This window comes from Lepisma saccharinum, chromosome 9 (genome assembly GCF_977018435.1).
Source record: "Lepisma saccharinum chromosome 9, izLepSacc3.1, whole genome shotgun sequence".
Lineage (NCBI taxonomy): Eukaryota > Metazoa > Arthropoda > Insecta > Zygentoma > Lepismatidae > Lepisma > Lepisma saccharinum.
Genome location: NC_139237.1, coordinates 72,380,048 through 72,405,141, shown reverse-complemented (window position 1 = coordinate 72,405,141; position 25,094 = coordinate 72,380,048). Strand labels below are relative to the sequence as shown.

At 38.7% G+C, this 25,094-nt stretch overlaps 1 protein-coding gene across 5 annotated transcripts in view; it reads right to left on the bottom strand.

The window, feature by feature from the left end:
• LOC145992138 (carboxypeptidase D-like) overlaps nucleotides 1-24,845 on the bottom strand; it is a 168,599-nt gene extending 143,754 nt beyond the window's left edge. For all 5 annotated transcript variants that reach the window (XM_083128402.1, XM_083128403.1, XM_083128398.1 and 2 more), the window contains exon 1: nucleotides 24,376-24,845. The gene's annotated coding sequence lies outside the window, so the exon portion shown is untranslated. The remainder of the gene's footprint in view (nucleotides 1-24,375) is intronic.
• Nucleotides 24,846-25,094: the final 249 nt, after the last annotated feature.

Genomic DNA, 25,094 nt, shown 5'->3' with positions numbered 1-25,094 from the left:
AAAACTAATAAAACAGAAAGCACTGTATACAAGTATGTTTTAAACAGAAGCGTATATTCTAGGCTAGCTAGGCTACCTGCGATGCCTGAAGTCTAGAGAATAAAAGTCAGGAGAAAAATCGATCAGAAATTGTAAATAATATTATTCATATCAGTGAGATGATGATGCTGATTCTGGAGTTGGCAATCTGATTTTTTATGAGTTGGTAACTTGATTTCCTATGAGTTGGCAACCTGATTTCTTATGGGTTGGCAACCTGATTTCTTATGGGTTGGCAACCTGATTTCTTATGGGTTGGCAACCTGATTTCTTATGGGTTGGCAACCTGATTTGTTAGGTGTTGAAAAATGTATTTATATTCATAGTCTAGGACCACGTGACACAGTGAGATAGTCCACATCTTGGTCTCAGTATACGCCACTGGTTTTAAAATAATTAAAAGTTAGTATTAAATGTGAAAATGACAGGAAATATGTAAATATATGTACTTAGGAAGTAAAAATATGCAAGTATATGTACTTGTGACTAAAATATGAAAACATACTTTAAAATGCGTTTTAGGCTCTATTTGGCATGAAACGTCAACATTTCGTTCATGTGATTTCAATTCTTTTTGGATGAAGGAAAATATTGGATCATAAAGGGAAATGTTTACCTTTAAAAGGGAAAGTTTCCTTTCTGGTTATGGCAACATTTGGTTCGGAGAAACTACGGCCTAGGCGGCGAATTCCTGCCATCTTCCGTCTTATCTATGATCTGGCCATTCGGAAACCAACGCCAATAAGGCCTTTGACATGCCCCGCCTAGGAGATGCACCAGCATCGTTATTTATTCCGCCATATTTCGTTTCGGTGACCTTCAGCAAATGAGAGGCCATTAATTAGGGGCACCGGGGAAGAAACGTTGCCACGCCTTGCTGTCTGGGTAGACTTCCCATGAAGATACATCCCGGGGCACAGGTGTTGTCCAGTAGAGAGCTTACGTTACTTGCCCTGGCGAGAATCGGTTTCATCGGAAGAACTAGAATGTTCCTTTTTAGATCAGTGTTTCTCAACCGCCGTGCCGCGGCCCGGTATGGTTTAAGTCCTCATTCAAACGTCAGTTCGTTAACTTTGACGTAGCCGACCGGACGTGGTTTCGAGGCAGCACCTCTTTTTCTGAGAAGTGTTGTTGTACCTTTTACCTTCAGTGTTTCGACATCCAACACGAACTGCGACGACGCTAATCCCCATGTTATGAAATCTCTAAAGAAACTGAATTGGCTACATCTCATTTACTCCACATGGGCTTGAAAAATATTTGTCAGTTCCTAAAACGGACGCTATTGGTGCGAAAGGTTTGAGAGGAGGATTTACTGGGCTCCACGTGGACTTAACATGTGGTTGTCAGAGAGAAATTGATTTCTCGGAACTTTCTTTGAAGTAAAGTGGCGTTACAATGAGGACTGGAACTGTACTGGACCCTGACTGCTTGAGATTCTTCTAGAATTTCTAATTTTGTTTGAGCGGTAGTTGCATTAAGAAATATTTAATTATTTATATTTGACAAGAAGCATGCCCATGAGGTTCAACTTACATTAGCCTAAGCATAGTACAATTTAAATACTTATAAATGAATTGTTATTATTATATATTTATCGTTACTGATAATCACGTTTAAATTAAAAACGATAACACTTTCCATAAATAATGTGGATGTAAATATTGGCTTAATGTTTGTTAATTACATTAACTTCGACACTATTATTTTTGGTTGTTTTATGTTACAGCTAAGCTTTTATTTTTAAAACGCGTATTAAAATAAATTTCAATCAATATAGTATATTTGCAAATTTTGAAATATTGTTTATTTGATTGTATAAAATGTTAACTAACCAATGGGAAGGGTTTGCACCCATTAAACCTTCCTTTTGTATGCGATCTTGTCCACAAGCTTAGACATAATCGAATTATAACTCTTTATGGTTATGCCATATTTTATTCATCAATATTTAATTTCAGATACATATTAATTAATGTATAACGGTAAAAAAAAAAATAGAAGTATGTTTACGAGTAAAATCGGGGCACAGACTTTTAAAAAATGAATTTTCTGGGCCGCGGTCACACGGAGGTTGAGAACCACTGTTTAGATCAGGCCATAGGCGTCTGGCAAGACAAAAGTTTCACCTGGGCGAGGTGCATTTTTGGAGGGAACATAATTTCTTACTCTGCCACCCCTCAACCTTTCACCCTTGTTCCTGTACTTTCCCCCATCCCTTAATAAAAGCACGCCCATGTTATATATTTACGGTTTTTAAAAAGAATAATATATATATAGCACCTGAGGTGCTACTGTTAAAATCACTTATTTTAAGCATGCATTTATTTAATGCCGGCATAATTGTATCAAAATAATAGTAATTGCTTAGCCTAAATTGCTACATGATTTTGCAGTATTCCTACTTCGTATGTTGCACAGCAGTAACTTCAATTAAATGTTGTCTACAAGATCCGACTCCTTTAAAGTAAATAGACACACTTATATAATCAGAGATAAGCTTTTGCGCTACTCAAGGGTCGGCGCTCAGGTTTGGCGCCTCCGAGGTCGACGCCCCAGACGTTAATCCGTCCCTGAGGGGGATCGAACCGACAGAAAACTTGTTACTTTTTTTGTCACTAAGTGTAATAAGGTTCAATTAGTATTCGAACAGAACAATACAGGAACAAGTTTTTACCATTTAAACCAAATAAATTGTTTCAAAGTTTAAAAATTAGAGTTTTGTGTGATATGTCACACTAAATTTATACCTAACTTTGAAAGCTTCTTGTTGATCGAGGTTGGGCAAAAGTTAATAACAAAATAGAGTAACTATTCATTTCAGTACACTCACTGTGTGCAATGTAAAAATATAATGAAAAACACTTGTGATGAACATTCATCATGGTGAATCGAGTAGAAAAGTTTCCTGAGGATATAAATTTGGAATGAAATTGCATTGCTTCATTTTTAAAATTTAATAATTATTATTGTATAATGATAATCATTACTGTAATAAAAAAAAACATTACAGCTGCCAAGTGCAACAGGTGGTTATTACACAGAATAACATTGAGATATACGACAATCCGTTGTTCTTAGAAGACACAATCTTTGTATTATTTTAATAGTGACAAGGTCTCAATAAACCTGAGTATAGGGTAATTCAATTCAATCTTTTATTTTGGAAGTTACTGAAAATAAGATAAGAGACAAGTTTACTGGAATTATATACGTAAGAGATTACGTTTTTATTTTTGTCGACACGTCCTGAAAAGGCTCTCAGTGCAGCCATGATTGGACCGTGACGTAGTAATCTTGACTCAGAAATGAACGTCACAATGTAAAGAGCTGGCTGTAATGAAAATTATCTTAAACTTTGAACATATCGCCAAAAAGTCCAACAACGCTCTTGCAAAGTAAGTGAAAATCTAAATGGATTGTACCGCGCAAGTGATGGAAAAGGTGACGTCACACGTTTCCTTGGAAATCATTTCCGTACAGGGACCGAGAAAAGATTCTGTCCTGATTTCGAGAAATCATTTACCGACTATCGGAATCCTGAACAATTGAGAAATTTCTAATGGTCGTATGTTGAAATTGCTTAATTCTTAGTTTTCTACACTATAAGTGTAGTAAAGAATTATCGCAAACATTAAATTTTCACTACAGGGTTTCGAGAATTGCAGTGAGAAGTAGTGTGCAGATTTCGGGATTTCCATATACATTCATGTATGTCAGGAATTGTCTGTGCTGATACACTATTTCTTCTTAAGTGTTCATTCCTGTGCGTGTGTAAGAATCCGTTCTTGAAAATTATGACTCTTCAAAAGCCCTCCTGAAATATACCCCTGGAGGGTATAAGAATCATCTCGCAGGGACGTAATTTTACCTGTTCTCAGGGATCCTTGTGCCTAGTTGGGGAAAATTCCTGATACCCCCTGTTACTTCGCATCGTGTTTTTTCTACATCTCAAGCGTAATCGCAACGATAAGGACGAATGGTAAACCGATAGAATAAGCGATTTGGGTCAAACAAATTTATTTGTTGGCCAGGATTCGAAGCTAGGACCTCTGACACCTAAATGCACTCCGTTGCAGACGTTGGCTACATTACAGTATGCACGAGACTTCCAACCGAAATTGTTCGAATGATTCGTGAGGTCTGGATAAATCGACAATCTTGCTTTTTCGGTGCGAAACACATCAGCATCTTATATATTCATAACTAATGGTATGATAATGAATAAGTAATGAACATATAACCAGACCATGACGGTGCGCGGCCTCGGGCAACTATACCTCCCCCTTTTAGGAAGAGAGCAATTTCGCAGTATAATCAATGATGAGGTCACCAGGTGCAAAATTACTTAAGGAGGACACTGCTTCCAAAAATGGAGTGTATAGTTATTTAGGAACATGTAGGTCATATTAAATATTCATTGCATGAAATTTAAAATATAAGACAGTCACTCTTGATTTTAATTATTAGCCTTAGTAATCACTGGGCAGGTATTCTGTCCATATTTGTCGATGCCACCTACTTTTAAAATAGTATTGGATGCCTGTCTGTCCTTCATTCGACAATTATGAAACTGTTCACCGATGTTGGTGGACCAGAACGTTGCTAACTTATGAACTTCAACGGGAGCAATATAAAACCTCATATCATAGATAACTAAACTTATATATTTTCTATCTCTTAATTTAACGCCGACTTCCGTGGTGAAATTGTTATTGAAGTGCGCAACAAAGCTTGGGGTCTCGGGTACGAATCCAAGGATCACTCATACTCATCGTCGCGATTAGTCAAAGCTGACAGAAAAGCGACCTTAAATAACAAAAATCAAAATCCTTTTTAATATTCCAGTACGGAGAGTTGTTTTGGAAGCCCTTTTCTTCATCGACCCTATGCAGTATAATCTTGAGGGGCAGTACAAGCGCTGGCAGCGATCTTGAGGGTAACTTTTCCAAACCCCATCCTTGGCGAGGCTTCGTTACTCAATTCAGCAGATGAGTAAATATCTAACAGATCTATTTTTCATTCTCTCTTTACGTTTCATACAGTGTACTGAAATACATAGTTGTTCTATTTTATAATTAACTTTTACACACGTAGTTCAAGGAAAAGCTTTAAGAGTTAGAGGTAAACTTTAGACTGTGACCTCTCACGTAAAACTATAATTTTTCGAATCTTGAAAACTATGGAACCATTTATTCTTTGGATTAAATGGTAGAACATGAAAAAATAACCTGGTTCCTATATTTTACCCTCAATGTTTTCGATCTAACGCAATTTTTTTATTCGTTGATTGAATTAGGCTGTTTTACGTCGCTTTTCTGCCACTTTTGGCTAATTACGACGTTGAGGATGAGTGATGATATGTTGAAATTGATGATGAGACAATCACAAAGAACATCCATGCCCAAGCCGGGACTCATGGCGTTGTAGCTTTGTCACGCACTTCGGCCAACGCATTTTATCCTTGTTGCTCTATTCGAATACTAACTAAATTAACTTTTTTTATTATTAATGGCTGAGGCGATATCTATGCCGATGTACCGCTATCGGCCGATAACAGTGGAACCAGTATAGGTTGAAATTCATCCACCGATACCAGCTCATAATTTTCCGGCACATTGGTGTCTCACGGGGTTCGCAAGAATGACGTGAGACACTTTTGCGGACACTAATTAACCTGGAAATTATTCAAAATTCAAACTTTATTTTATTTTGCACCAATTCTGAACGAAAAACTATATTTTGTGATTACATACATTTCTTGGTAAATTGATGCATATAATTGAAGAAGAATATTTACACACCAATATTGATCAATATTTTGAACAAATTTCATTTGTTCCAATTTTCCAAGTATCGGTATCGGTGGGAATCGGTAAGAGTATCGGCTCAGTCCTAGTTATTAACAATGAAAATAACAAGCTTTTTTGATTTTTATAATTCGAATTGAACAATGCCAACTTCCAGAAAAGCGAGTGGCGACGAACAGGTTCGACACCCTCCAAACGACCATTATTTATACTGAAACTGAACATACTTGTATTTGCAGCCGACTTTACCATGCACCGTTTCCAAGGCCAGTTGCAGTCCTCTTTCGCAAGTCACACACGACAAAGGCTCTGGCGAAGTCTATATTTGGAGCAGGGACAAGGTTTTTATCTGTCCCGGTGCAGCGGAAACCTGCTTTCCATGATTGATTGTCATGCGGGCACACATATGGCGACACTGACGCGCTTGCATTCGCCTGCAAGCTTATTAGCGCCTACGACAATGTTTTATGGACATGTATGTTATTTCCTGTCCTTACTTAACTTTCCAGGTTAATCACATGTGTGTTTTGCGTGCAAGATGCCGGAAACATGTTAAAAGACGCAGTGTATTTGAAATTCAAGTATGGAGACGAGGCCCTGAGTTGTATATCTGGAAGCCTTGACGAACAACATCGCGAGGTCTCCGTACATACAGCATGACCATTGGCGTACGCAGGTTTCATCCCAGAGGAACTGGAATTGTAATGGTAGATACTACATAGCTGCTTTGCTTATTGTATAAACAATAAGATATTTCGTAGATTTAGAGCTTTCTACTCTCAAGAATGGCAATCGGGAGTCATTTTAAGAGTCACTCTGTTTTTTCGCCGAGTTCTCGACTGCTTTTAATTGAAAATGTTGATTTTCTCGAAATTCCGTGATGGGCTGTAGCTCTATCAGTTCTCCCTATGCGTACGCCAGTGAGCATAACTGTTCGGTCAAGTTATGCCAGGTAGCTATATTCTTTTAGCCACGAATAGGCGTCCTTATCCCATTCCTCTACCTGCCGAAACCACAGCGCGTGCCATAATTGACGGTTGTTGAAGATTGTAAATAGTAGTGCCTTCCGCTCCTCATTTGTTTTTATTTTACTCCCGCTGGGAGCTTCTGGCAAGAACGCTGAATGCTGGGAGCGTGTGATTCGAACAACGGCATGGTGCATGTCGGCTCGCTGCAGCGGGAGAACATTTCAGCTAGCCTATCGGATGTGGGCCTTTTTGTATTATTTCAGTGTGCAAACGCATTTAATTATTATATAGTACCAAGTGAATTAAAGGACTTATATCATATACGAATTTGTTGCTATATCCGTTGATCCAGCCCTATGGTAAGATAAACAATATGGCGTCATACTCAGAGATGCTAGTTTTCTTTCATGTTGATACGTGGAAGGTATCTTCAAACATTTTTGGTCCTCCGCATTCCGGATATAGTGACAGTTGTTTCGTGCAGGTCAGTGATAATCAGTTGTGACAGTGCTAATTGTGACAGTTTTACAGAACAAACAGTGTTTTTGGTTTGCACGCATACATGTTTTCCGCGCTTTCGTAACGAACATTGTTTGAACGCATTTTGCAGTGACCTTGAACTCGGTTGCGATTACAGTAGCATTAATCGTCACGGTACGGTGGAATCAGCTGTTTCAGGAACTCTTGTTTCGTCGTAGGATGATGCATTCTCTGTTTCTTCACGACCGTCGTGGGAGGAGGGATTGACTTTCTACGCGAGCATCAAAGAAGCCAATCGGTGAGTAAGTCTGGTTCATTTTACATTTCCTTCCTTGTATTTTCCTTACCTTGCAACCATGGCCGACATTCAGCGTCTTATCAAAGAGAGAAATGCATGCAAGCGCAAACTCAAACGTATAGCTTCGTATGTTGATACTTACGATGAAGCATCAAGCAACATTCTAACAATCAAGACTCGCTTGGAGCATTTAAACGAGGTTTGGCTAAAATTAGAGGAAGTTCAAGACAGCATTGAACTACAATCAGTCGAAGGTGAACATGACGCGGCAAGAGAAGAAATTGAACGTATGTACTTTGATTTGAAAACAAGAATGCAAACTTTGATTGACAAGCATGTCACAAAGCCAGTTTCCCCTGAAACTAAACAATCTGTATTACGAGGAAGTACGCAGGTGAAACTTCCGGCAATTGCATTACCACATTTTAGCGGTAATTACACGCAGTGGGTGTCTTTCAAGGACACGTTCGTGTCGCTGATACACAACAATGTAGATATTTCAAATGTTCAGAAGTTTCAGTATTTGCGCGTATCGTTGAAAGGCGAGGCCTTACATCTAATTCAAAATTTGCCAATGACAGAAGCAAATTACGCTATTGCTTGGGAGCAACTCAATGAGCGATACGACAATAAAAGGTTGATAGCGGTGTCACATGTAAATGATATTTTACATATCAATCCAGTTGTAAAGGAGAATTGTCAGGAACTTCGTGCATTTACAAACACTGCAGTTAGCTCTATTTCAGCGCTCAAAATGATAGCTGAAGACACGTCGTTAACTGATATAATTTTAGTTCAGCATTTTGTTTCAAATCTCGATCCTGCAACGAGAAGAGCATTTGAACTAGAAAGTAATGATACTGAATTTAGCACATTAGATCAGCTCTTTAGTTTTCTAGAGCACAAATGCCAGGCTCTTGAAAAGATTAATCCAGTTACGAGTGAAGGTAACAAGGTAGCAACAAAATCATCTACAAATATGCACAAACAGTACAGTGCTAAATGTCAACAATCTTCGAAGTCATATGTTACAACAGATTCTTCATTGTGCATGTTTTGTAAAGCAAACAAACATCGCTTATTTTCGTGTGAAGCCTTTAAGAAAGCTTCTATTTCACAAAAGTATAAATTTTTACGTGAGAATCGCGTATGCTTTAACTGTCTTAGCAGCGACAATCACGTTTCGGCACAGTGTAAATATGGAGTGTGCAAGCGATGTAAACAGAAGCATAGTACTTTACTTCATGTAGATGAAGGTACATCCAATGTAAACCGGCAACGAGAAATATCTGGGGGTCACGTGAACACATCGATGTTAAACAATACAAGCGATTCTTCACAGCATTCAGATCAAGCACCTCAGGTTTCTTATTGTTCAATTAAGCAGAAAAGTACTTCACAGGTGTTACTTGCTACGGCAATTGTTCAAGTACAAGATATAGCGGGCAATTGGGTCAATTGTCGTGCTCTCTTGGACGCGGCGAGTCAGAATAATTTCATTGTTGAAGACGTTGTTCAAAGTAATCGTCTTAGAAAGGTAAAGCATCGAGTTCCCATTCAGGGAATCAACAATTCGTCAGCTGAATCGAGTCATTCAGTAGAGATCCGTCTGAGATCTAATAATAGCAATTTTACGACAAGTATTTCGTGCTCAGTGTTGCCAACCATTACAGGACTAATGCCTTCAGAAAAGTTTGATGCATCTGAATTGAACATTCCAACAGATATTCGTTTAGCAGACCCAAACTTTTGTTCGCCGGGCAAAATACAGATTCTGCTTGGTGCAGAGGTTTTCTTTACCGTTATGAAGCCTGAAAAGAGAACAAAACCAGGAAATTTCCCCATTCTTCAAGACACAGAGTTTGGATGGATTATTGCAGGGAAGATTCCAGCAACATCTTCTAGCAACAGTATTACTAGGTCATTTTTCACGAGAAAGGAAGATTCTCTCAGCTCGCAGCTCCAACAGTTCTGGATCATAGAGGAGATCCACACGAAACTGCAATCACCAGAAGAAATTGCTTGCGAGCAACATTTTCAGCGAAATGTGACACGAGATGAAAGTGGCCGTTATACGGTCAGGCTGCCATTATGTAAGGATCGTTCAGTGTTAGGTGACTCCTCGCACTCTGCATTAACTCGATTTCACCAATTAGAAACGAGGCTTCAACGTCAACCACAATTAAAGGCTGATTATACAGAATTTATGCAAGAATATTACCAGTTGGGACACATGGAACCCATAGGGAATTTAAATGATGTACAAACAAATGACTGCACAAAATTTTTCATTCCGCATCATTGTGTTTTCAAGGATTCCAGTACAACGAAAATACGTGTTGTTTTTGATGGGAATTCGCCATCAACAAGCGGTGAATCAATAAATAGCATACAAATGGCTGGACCTACCATACAGGAGGATTTATTTTCAATTGTTCTAAGATTTCGAACTCACAAGGTGGCATTGGTTTCTGATGTAACAAAGATGTATAGAATGATAAACATACATCCAGATGATAGGCCACTGCAATGCATTCTGTGGAGAAACTCTCCTCAGGAACTCATAACAGCATTTCAATTGAATACGGTCTCGTATGGGCTTACATCAAGTGCCTTTTTAGCAACCAGATGTCTGAAGCAGTTAGCCGAAGATGAAGCAGTTAACTTCCCACACGCATGTCAAGTGTTGCAGCGTGATTTCTATGTTGATGATTACGTTGGAGGAAGCAGTAGCGTGCAAGGTGCGTTACAACTTTATCAAGATCTTTCAGAACTTCTGAAAAGAGGAGGATTCATCTTACGAAAGTGGTGCTCCAACAGTACTGAAGTACTCAACGCTATTCCAGAATCACTGAGAGAGACTCAAAATCTAATTCATTTTCATACCGAAGGTGTTAAAACTCTAGGAATTTCATGGAATCCCTCGGCAGACACTTTCATGATTAACATTGGAGCCAAGTCTGTCAACATGATGTCACACAAATCAACCAAACGTCAAGTAGCCAGTGTTATTGCCCAGATATTTGATCCAATTGGACTACTTTCACCAGTAACTGTAATGTATAAGTATTTTTTACAACAGTTGTGGCTTCACAACATAAACTGGGATGATCCACTTCCAGAAAGCCTGCAAGTTGAATGGGTTCATCTTCATTCTCAGCTACCAGTCATCAGTGAAATGCAAATACCACGTTTCATCCTAACACCTGGTTGTGTCAAGAATATACAAATCCATGGCTTTTCCGATGCATCGGAGAAAAATTATGGCAGTTGCTTGTATGTTCGTTCAGCAAACGAAGAAGGTTACGCCGAAGTTCACTTACTGTGCTCAAAATCACGGGTCGCCCCGATCAAGAAAACCACTCTTCCTAGATTGGAACTGTGCGCTTCAGTCTTATTGGCCAAATTACTCAACAAGACTCTCCCAATTTTGAGACTTAATATTGACAATGTTTATTTGTGGACAGATTCACAAATAGTGCTGGCATGGCTCAGATCGCCAGCAAGCAGATGGAAGCCTTTTGTATCCAACAGAGTAGCGCAAATTCAAGAATTTACTCAAACTTATCAATGGAGACATGTTTCGTCCAAGGATAATCCAGCGGATTTAATCTCCCGTGGAGTTAAACCTCAAGATATTCATCATCATTCGCTATGGTTTCATGGTCCAGCTTGGTTGCAAGAAGATGAAACGTGCTGGCCATCATCATCATCTGACACAAGTCTTAAGAACAAAGATGTTCCTGAAGAACGAAAGCTTCCTGTAACTACACTGGTGTCTCATCTGCAATCAGAGGCAATAATAAACGATTTTTCTACATTTTTCAAATTGTTAACGATTGTAGCGCTCTGTAAAAGATTCATTCGCAATTGTAAAAATGCAAGTAACAAACAATGCGATCCACTTACTTCAATTGACATTGAAGACGCTACTCAAACGTGTGTCGTTATGACACAAATTTCGTTCTTTCATCGAGAGATAAATGATCTCACTGCCAAAGGGCAAGTGTCCAACAAAAGTATCCTCAAGGACTTACACCCCTTTCTGGATAATCAGGGAATTCTTCGTGTTGGAGGTAGGCTAGAAAATAGCAACTTGGAATTCAGCAGCAAGCATCAAATCATTTTGCATCCAAAAAGTCACTTCGCCCGTTTACTAATTGCATCAGAGCATGAACGATTGATGCACGCAGCACCCCAATTGTTAATCTCATCCATTCGAGAAAGGTACTGGATACCTAGAATACGACAAGTTATTAAGCAAATCATTCATCAGTGTTTAACTTGTTATCGTTGAAGGCATCTGCAGCACAACAGCTAATGGGACAGCTCCCATCCATCAGAGTTACACCTAGCAAGGCATTTAATCATGTGGGCATAGACTATGCCGGACCATACGTCATCAAAGTAGGGTCAATCAGGAGTAAAATCACAAAGAAATGCTACATAGCTCTTTTTACGTGCCTAGCCACGAGAGCAATACATCTTGAGCTAGTAACAGACCTTACTTCTGAAGCTTTCATAGCAGCATTGCGACGCTTTACAGCAAGGCGAGGCAAGTGTTCCACCATTATCAGCGATAATGCCACAACATTTCAAGGAGCGAAGAACGAACTTCAGAAACTTCAATTGCTATTTCAATCGCAAGGATTCAGTGAAGACATTCAAAGGTATGCAGCACAAGAAAACTTTCAGTGGAAAAATTCACCCCCACGTAGCCCAACATTCGGTGGTGTCTGGGAAAGCGCCATAAAATCTATGAAGTACCATCTTCGCAGAGTCGCCAAGAATGCTGTACTGACATACGAAGAGCTGTCAACTCTTTTGTGCCAAATCGAAGCTTGCTTAAACTCTCGACCTCTTACATCCTTACCTGACTCTCATGAAGAATTTAATTACCTCACTCCAGGCCACTTTCTTATTGGTGGTCCACTAACTTCCTTTCCTCAACCAGACTTAACTGATCTCAAGGAAAATAGACTTTCCAGGTGGCAACGAGTTCAACAGTTTCAACAAAGGATTTGGAGAAACTGGTCCCGAGATTATCTTCATGGTATGCAACAGCGTCAGAAGTGGACAACCACGCAGCCCAACCTGCAACCAGGACTACTTGTGCTTCTGAAAGAAGACAACCTACCCCCATTATCCTGGAAAATGGGCATTATAGAAGAAGTGTTTCCAGGGAAAGACAATTTAGTTCGTGTAGCCGTGGTTCGTACCAAGGATGGAGTGTACCGCAGGGCTCTAAGTAAGATTGTGCCTCTTCCAGATGGGAAGATAAATTAAACTTCCATGATTTAGTTTGGATGCTGTGCATTCCAACGGGGGGGAGAATGTTGAAGATTGTAAATAGTAGTGCCTTCCGCTCCTCATTTGTTTTTATTTTACTCCCGCTGGGAGCTTCTGGCAAGAACGCTGAATGCTGGGAGCGTGTGATTCGAACAACGGCATGGTGCATGTCGGCTCGCTGCAGCGGGAGAACATTTCAGCTAGCCTATCGGATGTGGGCCTTTTTGTATTATTTCAGTGTGCAAACGCATTTAATTATTATATAGTACCAAGTGAATTAAAGGACTTATATCATATACGAATTTGTTGCTATATCCGTTGATCCAGCCCTATGGTAAGATAAACAATATGGCGTCATACTCAGAGATGCTAGTTTTCTTTCATGTTGATACGTGGAAGGTATCTTCAAACAACGAACTTTTTTAGTCCGTCAGCGGTATGTATGCGAGGCAGGGATGAAGGCAAGAAGGATAAAAAAAATAGGGAAATTCGGACCAAATCTGCTCTAAAAATACATATATTATTTATCATTAATTGTTATTTATTGAGCTAGAATGAAACAATTATGGAAACAATTCACTTTAAGTACTAAACTGTTTATAAGTGCATAATATTTATTCAATTATTTTGGACATAAAAATAACGATTTCCATTTTTTCACGCCTTTTCAGAAATCATTGCTATTGTTGCAACAATGCACGATTGTTATTCTGTGCAAATCGTTTGCATGGAAACGAATATTAAATTGCATCTGAAGATTTCTTTACACGTGAAATACATCATTTCGTGTCGCTTATATTCGAATTATATTCCTTGCCGAACAAGCTGGAAGACACCAAGTGTGCATGTGGTCATTATAAATCGGACGGACAAGGTCAGCTTACAGCGCTTATTTCTCCTATTGTATTTGAGTAAGTACGATATCAGATATTAGATAACGCTCGGCAAAACGAGGCGCTCGAAGCCCAGCAGTACACGTACAACCGTAATTTGTCCTCAAATATGGATCATGAGCTGAAAGACGCAGTCTAATTGAAACTTAGGTAAACATAGTCATTAGCTCCATGTCAAAATGTGGTTTAGTCTATTTTACTAATACAGTGATATGTGAAAATGAAATATATGATTGTGGGCTGAAACTGCCAAGACGGATATTTTACATATATGTGTCTACGACGCTTATTGTCACATTGAAACGATATTCCATTATACTAGGGACGTTCAATATATAAGTTTCCCTGTGCTATAAAATATTGTATAAAGCAATGTCATTAAAATGAAGCACATGGTTGACAAGCGCCATCCTTCGTCTACAAGGAACAACAATCGATTCGTTATCAGACGTGAAGGCGCATGCGCTCAAGGGCGAAAAGTAAATGCTTGTTCGGAAAACGCGGGCTCGCGTCATAAGGAGTTCAGAAGCATGGATGGTACACGCGTGTTGGAAAGCTGGAGTAAACATCCCCTGTTACAATGCACATGAGGAATGCATTGCCATCTTGCTGGTATTGCATTAAACCTTCAAGGCTGCAGCCCATGCTCATCAGTCGATTATCGCAACTCAGTTGATGAGGAACCCAACGCTCGCCCCCACTCAGCAGGGCAAACGCAAAACAAAATTGAAGAATTGGGGTGGGAACGGCTGCCTCACCCTCCATACAGCCCCGATTTAACGTCGATCGATTTCCATCTTTTTCCGGTGTTGAAGTCTGAATTGCAAGGTTACAGTTTCGAAACAGATGAAGAAGTGAAGCGGAATGTGAGAATAGTGCTCAATAGCCAGATCCCTGATTTTCTTGCAAAGTGTATGGACAAATTGGGGCAACGGTGGGACAAATGCCTGAATCTCTATGGGGATTATGTGCAGAAGTGAGGAAGGAACCTCCTACACATGTATGTATAGTTTTCTAATGTATCTTAAAAATATATTTTTTTTACAGCATACGGAAACTTATATATTGAACGACCAGTAGAAGCTCGAGCGTGGAAGACTCGAGCCAGCAAAAGTGTGAGGTACTTTACCCTCTTCCAACACTTATCTGAACGTGATATGCTGTAGGTTATAAACATACACTGTTAGACATTACCGTATAATTGACAATATTTTACCGATAAAAATTTCACAACCTTCCCGTTAATTTATAAAAACAGTTGTTTATTTCTATTTAAATATTTTATTACGCACGAAGACAAATAATAATTATAAATTACAGTTACTTTCAACATAAATATATTGTTTAAAACCGAATCTTTCAAATTACATTAATTAGGGCAACGATATCGTGGTCGAAACAAGAACAGCGAAAGCATACCACACGAATTAGCTTGAATACTCTAGAAGAAATTCTGAACATTAATTTTTCCAAATTAACATTTTTAATGAAACTTCTGAAAAGTATTTGTGAGACAGCTCGAAGATCCAGAGCAACACTTAACATTGGCAGCAATACACAATGTGAACAATTTTAAACAAAAGTATTTGCCCAAATTTAAATGCCCCAAAATGAATTTCAGTAAATTACACTTCATGTTTGAAGAAGCATTGGGTCGGGTATCCTATTCTACACCCTCGAATTTTCATTTTTTTTCCTTATGAAGATTATGTGATCCGAATTGTGAATAAAGAAAATTGGAGCGCGGAATGAAGTATTTACGCCTGTACAGCCGTTTAAAGTTGAGATTTTGTCGTTTGAAATTGTTGAGTTCAAATTTCCCACCGATTCCGGGCTCCGCCCCCGGGGTAATTGACTTACCGCCCCCTACCGCTACCGCGACCCCGCCTTTATCTATAGAGTCACTTTTAAAGGCATGTTAGAAATTGGCCGGATCACCTGCCCCCAACACTATTTCTCACTGTTTTCCGCATTGACACATGAAGATACTAAAAATGAAGGCTAAAATTAAACCTAAGAAGGTAACTTACCTCTTTTTACCAAGGCCAGGCACTGAATTGCGGGTCGAAGTTAAATTTGTAAGTCCATAAATGAAGTAAATCCTACGTTGAAAGTCCTTGTTGTCCTTTTCCACAGAATACCACCCTCCACTCCCTTCCCATCATAAAAATAAGAAGTCGCAAATTATCCCATCCCACAAGCCATTTAGAAAAAACAATCCTCCGCTTTACGGCCTGCAGTTGCCAAAAAAAAATAATTAATTCCAATTTCTGAAGTCGCATAAATGAAATCCAATGTCTGAAATATCCAATCCACCAATATCACACAAATAACATATCGCAATCGCAAATGTTTCCATTGCACAAGTCAATCATAAGAAGAAAAAGAAAAAAAATCAGACGTGCGCCTGGGACATGAATCCATGATCCGAAATCTTCAGACTTGTGCCTGTGACATGAATCCATCATCCGCCATCATAGAAGTTCTGAAAAACATTTTTGACGTCACGCAAGGAATTTTAATTTTATATAAAAAGTAAGATTCGTAGCACGTAAATCTAAAAAAATAACTTCCGCGATATTTGCAAACACTGTTTGTTATGAGGAACTAAATATTTTCACGAAAATATTTCACATGTGTCTGAAATCGAGGGTGAAGAAAGGAGTACTGGAGCCGAAACGTTTAAACATTTAAATATATAACTCTTTTATTTGGAAGAAAATGAAAGAAGTCATAAAGACAGAAAGAGAAAGAAAAATAGGAGAAAAGACAAATAAAGAGAAACAGAGGAAAGGTAGAAAAAAGCATTATAGGGAAAGGAAGTGAGAGAGAAAAACTGGAATAAAGAGACAGAGAAAAGAAGGAAAAGAGGGAGAGATAGAAAAAGAAGAATGGAAGAGAGGGAGAGAGAGAGAGGGGGAAACTTTATCTTAGTAACCATAACTACCGAAGCAGAGCGAGCTGATGGGGCTACAACCCCCTACAAAATTTTGAGAAAAAAATTCAAGTGAAAGCAGTAAAAAAATCAGGAAAAATAAAATTGGTAAATGCACACCTCCCTTAAAATGACCCCCAATTACCAGTTCTGTCCGTGAAAAACTGTTTAGAGGAATGTTCATATGTGGTAATTAAGAAATGTTTTTATTGTGTATCCTGCTACCACTAGAAAACAAAGAAAAATAAAGTTGCATCATACACTAGTATAGCTTTCGTACGTCTCTTTTAGCAGTAGAAATGTACAAAACTATCCAATGGAAAGGAAAAAAAAAACGTGATACAATTGGGAAACTGGACTTGGAACTGTTGAAGTAGAGTGACAAATGTTTAGTATTTGCCAGTGTGTGTGCAAGGTAAGAATAATAATATTTTTACAACTTGGTAGACTAAACAGTAATGTGAAAGAGAACACAACAACATGCTTGTTGACCTTCATTGTAACAAAATAGTTACACCAATGTAATTTCACTTTGTAGAATTACAGTCGGAGTGAAAAATCGGGATATCGGATATTTATTTATCCGTCTCTTGGCCGGAAGTCCGTCACCACTTTGAATAAGAGTATAATATAATTTGAAGCTTGAATTTCATTGGCCAACCCAAGTTGCCGTAACTCTTTGATTATTTTAGTCCGCTTTCCTAGGTAATTGAGACGATGGAGATAATTGGTGAACTAAAAAGGGAAGGAAAAAGTGTTAAAAAAATGTCTAATCCATCGAACAGCATGTTTTTGTGAAAATAACATTCTTGGTTGTTTTTTGGTACGTTCCACTCGCGACAGTCGCATTGTTGCCACAAAAAAGAGTATCCATTTGCCAACGTTGACTAAACCCTTTTGTGCTCCATAGGTATTGATGATTTGATACAATACGCTGATAGAATTTGTGTTGGTAATGCCATTTCTTCTTCTTTCTCAATATTTGAAATGTGAGAATGGAGCTGCCAAGTTCTCCCCCTCACGTGTATAGGTTTACTTCAACTCGCCTCACGAAACGTCCGGAGGGGAGGGGGGCAGGGCTGCTCAGCCCCTCTGGCACTGCCATCAGCCCCCCTTGACATTGTAAAACTATTTTGTATAATTTGTTTGCAGTGAAGAGTGAAATTGTAGACAGTTTACAACTTTAAGGATAAATCCACACAACACAAACAGCAGCTATTACATTCGCTCATCTTGTTTATGAGATGAAGTGTAAGTAGCTGCAAGTATTTAGAAGATTACCTAGACTTTGTAAGTTCTTTCATAGGAAAGCTTCTTTATCTGTATCTAAAGTAGTATGGGGTGTGTAAGAGAGAGTTCAGTATCAGTCAATTAACACTTTAAGAAATGTTTTAAAAGATGTAGAAGAATGTAGTACTATTTGTATGATATTTATGAATTTTATGTAATTTAATGAACCCCCCCACACATAACTGACCTTCATTTAATACTGTACATTTTTTTAAAAAAAGAAATGGACTTGGTGTACATAGCCCCTGATAAACCGTGAGCCCCACCTGAAGATCATTTCTAGCTACGGACCTGGGCAAGGGGGGCTCACGCCTCCCCCTGAAAAATGAATGCCCACCTTAAAATTATATATTTCACACATAGTTTCATTTCAGCCACAGTAATTTATGTTATTATAAGTGTGTTGAAGGATTATGATAATTTCAGGCTGAAGCACTGTTCTTTTCTGAGGGGGCATCAGTATTGGAAAAAAGTGCCTTGCTTGGCCCTTCCTGGAAAAAATCCTGCGGACGTCCATGACTCGCCTTCCATCACCCCAAGCCCTTCAGAGCTGGAAGCTGACTCCAGTTTACAACTGAAGAGATGAGATGTAAGATTTATTTCCTCAATCTTCCACATGCTCTAAAATGCACAGGAAGATGGGTGTATGGCTAAAAATAGCTTCTAATCTCGCACACACAAAGCTGTCTTTACGTGTAAGCAACTCAAGCTGCAAGAATATGTTGCAAAGAAACTAAGGAACCTCTTTGTACTGTTCGTATTTTTGAAATTTTAAAATCCTTTCCCGCCACTTTTGTCTAAATGGTGACGCTGATGATGAATGGTAATTGATTGATAGATGGATTTGGAGTTTTAAGTCCACTTTATGCACAGTAAGGCTAATCGGGACTGGACCTACAGCTTAAAGTTGGATCCGTACCACTATGTGCCTCCACCGGGTATAGAACCCGGGACCCCTTGATTACAAGGCGACGACGAACATGAATGGTTACTACCGATGAAGGAACACTTAATAGAGTACTGCATGGAACCACTTTATCTCGCTTGTACTCGTTCAAGTCCCCCTCCCTTGAGCCTTTACAATGGAATGCCATTTTAATGCGACATTAATCGTAGACACATACAGGTAAAATATCAGTCCTGGCAGTTTCAGCCCACAATCATCTATTTCATTTTCATTTTGGTAATATAGACTAAACTACATATTTGTATGGTATATTATACATGCACGAACTGTTTGGTGGGAATGTAATGTAGCCTGCTGTAAAATTGCAGATGGTAATCCGAGAAGCTATTTCTTTTGCTACATTTCTGGAGAATATTTTTCTCCGTTTTCACTTAAGTTTAAATTTTACAGCGTCTTTTACTTCACTATCCATACTTAAGGTCCACTTCCACAGACAAATTACAGAAGTGTACTGGGCTTAAAACGTACACCACTCGTTTTGCCTGTTCGAGCGTTATTCGCTCGAGCAAAGAAGCTCTCGATTCCGTATCCTATCTGGCACCTTCCGTTCGAACTATTGGGTGCTCGAGCGAAAACCGCTCTCTACAAAGGAACCTTCGGTCGCATGATCGTGCAATCACCAGACGTGATATAGGACACCGAGGTGGCTGGTACTTGTACTAAGCACCAACTTTGTGCACGTCTTATTTACCAGCGTATGCAAATTAATTGTACGAACCGTATTTCAATGCATAATCGTCGCACCCTGTTCTTTCAGGCCAAAAATTGGTTTATAACCCTTTGTCGCGTAAACGTCGCATCGCCACGTCAGATAAGAAAACAAATCATAGCGGCTCAAAATCTTCGGACGCAGAATATTGAATTTTTAAAGTCCGTGTTTCGCAACAATCTAGTAAATTTTCTCAAGTGTAATATTTCGACTATAATGCGCAAACCAATGCTGATCAATTGCTTATCTGCACAATGTTAGCCCAATTGTCGTAGCTTCATGTTGCTTTTTCACAGAAACTATAAAATTTTAACAATCTCTGAGTAATCGTTATCACTTTAGCACAGGATATCCTTTCATTGTGACGATGTTCATATTATTTAAATAATGAATGTAAACAATTTAAAATCAATATTTTTACAAAATAACGAACTCGAACAAGTGCAATATGTACATACGTACAAGACAAGGCGATATTACTACAGATAATATTAGCTGCGATTTTTAAAGTGAAAAATATCTTCTTTGTTACGTTATTATTGACTATTATAGTAAACAATATCACAGTGTTTTGGATACTGCCAGCGTATCTTTTTCCCTATTTTCTCGGGACTCATTTGCATCTCTCCTTACCCTATCTTACATACACCCCTTTGTTTTTGAACTTTCTATTTTTCTCTCTACCTTTACCTGTCCATCTTCTCTTGTTCATTTTCTCTTCAGTTACTGGCTCTCTTACATTCAAGGTCAGCGACCAGGTTAGGATTTCCTCCCACCAATACTCTTGTCCTAAAAAATGCCCCCTGCCAAAAATGTTAGAGCTTGAGAGTTTTTGTTATAACAACAAAGATAAGCAATCAGTTGTAACTTCAAATTTTCTTCACTAAGGATAACATCTAAAATATATACAAATGAACGAAGGATAATGCCTACCTCTATGTGTGTTTGTGAGTGTTGCGTGCGTGATTTCTCTCTCTCTCTCTCTCTCTCTCTCACTATCTATCTACTGTATCTCTCTTTCAAGAGACCATTAACAAATGTACAATAACAATATAACAATATTCACAATAAAAGTAAAACAGGAATGGGAGACAAAAATAAGTAAGAAATCTAATTTATTTATATTAATAGAAAACAAAAAGTTAATAAAACGTATCGACTCTAACAATAAAACAGTTGGAATGGTGGAGTGTCTGTCTACCAATATCTTAAACAAACTCCCAAGAGTGAGATTATCCTATATTCTGGGAGTAAAGTGGGCTCAAACTTAGATACAATTTTTTTGACATTATTAACTAACTTCGAAATAATTTTTTGTAGTTTCTGCAACTCAACTAACAACTTCTGAGAAACATTTGGACGGCAATTAAGAATAGTTAAATGAGGAATGTCGACCCCATTTGCTTAAAAAAAAGAGAATTCCACAGAAGGGATTCAGACCCCTTGTACCAAAAGGGCGTTCTGGTTTGTAGACAAAGGGTTTGAAGGGGGACGTGCATCTCCTCCCCTCTCTACAGTTGTTTCGGAACCAGCTGGAAATTTACGGCGCCAGAAGTCACCAACTCTTCCGCACAGTGAACACCGCTTGTGAAGATTAGTTTCTGGGAGCGATAGAGAGGCTGTTATCACCAGAAACCAACCGGAAGCTCGGAAGGGTCCACGGCGGAAATGATCTGTCGCAGGAAACTCGGGCACGATTTCGTGAAGGTCGAAAACGGAACCGTCTTCACAAATCTTATGTTCTCATTTTTTTTAAACAAAAAAGGCAAAGTAAGGTAAAATGCATTCATGGCATTGAGGTGATATGATCAGCACCACACTCCGGCCGTCTTTATCCCCCAGGATAGGTGAGCCACACAGCCGCTTTATGCAAGGACTGGACCGGAAAAATTCCCACTTGGAGAATTGAACCTGGGTCTTCTGCGTGGTAGTCAGACACCACACCGACATTTTTCTTAAAACTCCTAAGCGGCATATTTCCCCAGTTCAACATCATATAAATTCAACTAACTTTTTCCATTACCTTTTTTTCATTCAGAACTTCAGTATGTTTATTAAATACATCTACGCAAATATCTAAATTTACACAACTACAGCAGTTTGTATATATTTTTTGTAAATGAATCGCTTATTTCAGAAACCCACTATCGACCACTTCTGGCGAAAGCGATAATTGTACAGTTTCACGTAGCCCTTGCCAAGACGCATCGTTTGATGCAGAAATTCATCACGTAACAGCGTAGAGTCAGATTATTTTCATAACTCCAGCTGACCGCGCGAATCCAGTTAGTGACCCTACAAACATTCCACAGCGCGAGCAACAGGGATAGCGATAGGTGCTGGGTAGAGATGACGCCAGCGGTTTGTTTGTTGATTGGCTGCTCCGGGACTTATGACTCGCTCCAAATCTGCCAATGCAAAACAGCCAGACATGTTACGAAAGTAATCTCACTCTACCTATGGTGGTTACATGAGCGATTTCTGCATCAAAACAGGCGTCTTGGAAAGGGCTACATGAAACTGTACAATTATCGTTTTCGCCAGAAGTGGTCGATAGGAGGTTTCGGAAGCAAGCGTTCGAATATTGTCTAATGGCATAAATTTCAACGTTTGAATTTGATATACGATACGAACATGCTCATAAAGCAAAAAATGAATAGAAAATATTGCTAATCTTTTAACACACTTATCAAATGTATACCCTTAATGATAATATTATTTGTCAGCCCCGTGAAGGAGTGGTTAACACATCACGCTACGACGCCAGGGATCCCGGGTTAGAATCCCGGCCTGGGCATGGATGTTTGTGAGTGTCCATTCATCAATTTCATCATATCATAACTCATCCCCATCTTCGAAAATTAGCCAAAAGTGGCACAAAAAGCGAAGTAATGTAAAGCAAATAAAAAAATTAAAATACTATTATATCTTGAACTAAGATTATATCTAAAATTCAAAATCTTATTAAACCCTTTACATTTGTCTTCAGCAAATAACTATTAATATTCTTAATTTCAAATATATCACGAATCCATCATGTATTTATGCATGATATCGTAGAATATTCACCTTTCAATATTCCAGGGATTTCTGGTTCGAATCCCGACCTGGGCATGGGTGTCCTTTATGAGTTTCTCTTCATCAATTTCATCATATCATCACTCCCTCGCAATTAGCGAGAAGTTGCAGAACAGCGAAGTAAAATACACCAAAAAGATTCAATCTAATTTGAATTTTTTGTTTCTGTAAATAAACATGAAGCTTGTTGAATATTAACGTGTAAATTTTATAGTAACTGTAACGGTAAATATTTATTTGTTATTTGGGTTATAGCTATTGAGATGAAGCCTGTGGACGCAGGAGTCACAAGAGTTAGACAAGCACACCTTCGCTAAATGTCACTTTAATATGGTTCGTGCATGATCTGCACGATAACAAAAACACGACCTTTATCAAAGGTGTAGCTGCCCTCCTCCTGCGATCTAGCCCCTTAAGATTCGTCCCCGAAATGTTGAACAACTGCGTAATTTATTGGTTTATGACCAATGTATGCAAGATTTAATTCAAGAAAGAGATATGCTGGTAAAAGTGTATGGATTTATAAGCAGATAAAAGTGAGCGACTTTCAGGTGAAGTGAAATATAATTTCTCAAATTTTAGTTTTCTAGTTATTCAAGCAAATATTCTTGCGTTATTTCGTATAATTTTGTGTAAAATGCTTGCTTTATAAAGACAATGACATCGACGTAAAGAAACAGAGGGAGTGGAATGTTTCGTGGGTTTGGTCATATTTTGGGCACGGATTGTGCGTGTGCAACCAGGAAGCTCTGGGAGGAGAGGGGCGGGGTGGTTTCTGCTAAAAAAGCGTTTTGATTTCTGAGTAGGGAAAATAGGGTTACTTGCCAAGTTTGTATCATCTGTTGAGGGGATATCTTTCAATTTGCTCAAAGGCAAACAAAACAAATGCATGAATAATCAAGAAGCCCAAAGACATCTAGCATAAAAAATGTTAGATCACACCAGAGGCGTGCCCAAGTTTTCGAAAGAGGGCCGGGTTACATATACCTTTTTAGTAGTCAGCCCTCATTTTGCCATTTTTTCTTGCTTCAGACGTTCTTATTTTGTAGGAATACTGGGACTGGAATTTAGGAATACTCACAACCCCTCCCCTTTTTGCACGCCAGTGGATCACACACGCAAACTACATCTCGTTTTACACAATTCGTTACAAGATTATCAATATAATTTCCGAACAGACCAAAATGTTTTATATTCCTATGCACACACAAAAGTTTTTGAGAGGAGGGTTTTACTGGTGATCTGTGAAGACAATTATAAATAGAAAATTGAGCGAATTAATTATATTGCCCCTTATTTTCTTCACGAAAATGACATTCAAAGGAAAGGGAGACTCTGCCCCCCCCCAACCGTCTTTCGGTACATCACTGAATGAGTGAAACAAAATAATGTATTTGTTTTTGCAAAGGACTAAAGCAAATGATAAATTTTATGATTTTCCTTTCTTTACGAATGTTCGTCAAATTTAACCTAAGTACGTTTCAGAAAATTTATTACTAGTAAGTAGAATCGTTTCAGCAATTCGTACATATATTTAAAAGTCACTGCGTTACTGCCACAAGTAACAAAAAAATGTTCTACAGCCATAAACTTATTCTACACGAGAAATAGAAACTTACCTGATTGTTTCAACTTGCTTCCATTTGTAGTTTCACACCTTCACACACTGTTCATAATGTCACTAAATGCAGGCAAAGGAGTTGAGAGAAAAAAGCGCGCAATTCTGCTTCCTGTTTCCGACAAATGTAGTAGACGAAGATAACAAGCGTGCGAACTTCCCTTGCACTCAGCGAACTTGTTCCAACTAAAACAACAAGCGGTTCTTGCTAGTATCGTGGGAAGAATAACAGCTTCAAAGTTTACTCCACAGATGTCTCTGTGGTAGTGTTCGTCTGCTTTCAACTTTCAATAAAAGGCAAAACAAACAGTAGTTCGTTGATTATACACAATTGCCTGTCCTTGCGCCAAACAACAGAAATTGAATGAAATATTACGAGCTTTGCGCCACGATAAATAATTTGTTATGTATTAGCACCAGGAGGTATTTTAACAATATTTAACAGTCGAATTATCCGAACACAAGCAATCTTACGTTAAGCACGGATAAAATATTGACAATGAATGCTTCACATCACAGGAACAGCACGAAATAAGCTGTCAGCTCGTTTTCTGTGATATACAGACCCAACACTGATCTATTTTGGTATCTGCGGGAGATCAGAGAACCCATGCTGGGGCCGTATTGTATTGCCCCGTAGCGACTGCAACGCCGCCACGCTATGACCCACATTAATGAGAGTTGGAAGTTTCAGCCGAAAAGCAACACTTGGCAGTGTTC